A 2325-nucleotide genomic window follows, 5' to 3' on the forward strand; every position below is an offset into this window, starting at 1 on the left:
GTGTGTGTGTGTGTGTGTGTGTGTGTGTGTGTGTGTGTGTGTGTGTGTGTTTTTTTTAGTACACACTCCTACATACAAGGATAACCTCATTAAAGTTGTAGCTTTTAGTCAATGGCCTTCAAGAAGTGTCCAGTTCACAGGACTATCACAGGGAGTGGTGTGTGTTGAATAGGAGTGGCCCTCTCACCCTTTAACAGCGGCTGATTAAAGCCCATGTCAATTAATGAATTGAGGCTTAGAGCGGAAGTTTTTGTTGCCATGGCTGTTCATGTGTGATTAATGGGAGAAACCTTGAGGCGACGGGGAGGGGGGGGGGTCGAACCTCTCGAGGCTGAGATGGTGCGCTTCTCCGCTTTGTTCGTGCTGAATGTAGAGAGAGGAAGGAGAGGTGATACGTACCATCTTTATTATCAGACAGAAGTCATTTCCCCCCCCCCCTCCCTGTCATCGATACGAGGCAGGTGCCTCTTATGTGTGACCTGCAAAAAAAATAAACAAGCTAATTACAGCTGCCCTGCTTCAATTTCAATTTCCGTCGGCTGTGTCAAGAGCCGGTGCATCATCATCATCTTGGCCGTCATACCTGCCCTTTGTCACGACTCGCAGCTCGAGGTCCGCCGTGCTCTTTGCTGTAAAGCTGTGTTTGACGCGACGATGGAGGGAAGTGTCCGTCTTTCAAAGGCCCCCGGTGCGCTGCGTCGTGGATCTAGGCTCCAGAGGGTCTAGATGTCTCTCGCTCGCCCCCCCGTCAGGTCTCTCGGAAACAGTATCTCTCTCGGCTTCTTGGAAAACCGGCGCGTGGCCTACATTAGGCGGTAATATTAGAGCAGCGTTTGGCTCAAAGGGCCGCAAACATAATCAAGCGGTCAGGTTGATGTGCAAGCGTAGCTGCCATAAGGGCTTTTTTGGCAGATAGTTTGATTAGCAAAGGGAAGGCTGTGGAATTGATTGAGGTGCACATCCTGCTAGTCTTCCCTTCCTGAAAACTCTTTGACAACAGCATGCATGCCGGTCTGGTCTATTAGACACTTCCTTTCTGTCATCATTTGAGAGAAGTCTCTTTTTTTCTCCTTTTGGCTGCTAAATTACTGAACAAAGCTCGTATAATTTCAAATGTGCTTGACTATTTCTGGGCCCGGCAGGCAATCAGCGGAGACTGTACGAAGCCACTGCGTCCAGCCATGAAAATAGTTCGGCACAAAACCCCAATAATACCATAACCCATAGCCAGCTGCGTGTGTTGTGAGTGTTGGCTCTGTTTAGCTAATCGGCCCACTGGCTGTAGCCATATATTTACCATTCATATGGCGTTATTCCTTTAAAATGAAGCAACGCATACATGGGCCCCTTCGTCACTGGTTATTGTTGAACACAAAGACTTAAAAGTGAAGATTCTACATTTCCAGTTTCTTAAATTTGTAGGACTCCTTTCAAAAATTAGGAAAAAATAAAGTTTATCTTGTGTAGGTTTTTTCTTTTCTTGTCATATGACCCCTCAGATTGATCTTGTGACCCCTAAGGGTTAACGCCATGTCCTTAGGGAACAATGATGAGCCGTGAGCAGCTGTGTGTCCGGAAGCCAACTGCCACGCACAAGATTTAGTCAACGAACTGCTTGTTCAAGACGATTTTTCGAGCCGAAATATCAAACAAATTGCCCCCAGCCTCTTAAATAGACTATTTGGATTCTTGGCTGCCAGTCAGAGTACAAGCACAAGTGAGCATGAGACGTCACACGTGAGCCTAAAGAACATCTTGGGGGATATTGTCAATATATTATTGAGAATCTTTGCAGACAATCACTTGTGGAAATGATCAGTAAATACAGCAATCATTAATGAACATGAATGAGGTTTACTCCACAAAGTTTGTACCTCGTTCTAAGCTGAATGCCTGAGTGTAGCGCCCGCTCAGTTTAACTATTAACCAGCCTCCGCACAAAGGAGCGCTTCATTCCCCCTCCTGAGTCCTCATCTGAACTTGGAACGGCACTAAGTCGTCGCTCTCTGAAGGAGGCCACTTGTTGTGTACAGCGTTCTCGGAGGGGGTGCAGAATCGACAAATCCCTGCTTTAATTGAGCATGGGCACAGATTTTTTTGGTGTACTTGATACTTTTTTTGCTCCGAAGGACTTATGAAGTGTGGGCGATTGTGCGTGGTGGGAGATGCTGTTAATTGTGTTGTCTTTTTGTCGCGCTGCTCCATTGTCGTGTGCATTTGATCATCCTTGTTAAGCCAAAGGCAAATTTCCACTTCTGTGGATGATAAACTTCTATTCTGTGTGTGTGTGTGTGTGTGTGTGTGTGTGTGTGTGTGTGTGTGTGT

Source organism: Anarrhichthys ocellatus, unplaced genomic scaffold (genome assembly GCF_004355925.1).
Source record: "Anarrhichthys ocellatus isolate YVR2014 unplaced genomic scaffold, GSC_Weel_1.0 scaffold3, whole genome shotgun sequence".
In the NCBI taxonomy this organism is placed as follows: domain Eukaryota; kingdom Metazoa; phylum Chordata; class Actinopteri; order Perciformes; family Anarhichadidae; genus Anarrhichthys; species Anarrhichthys ocellatus.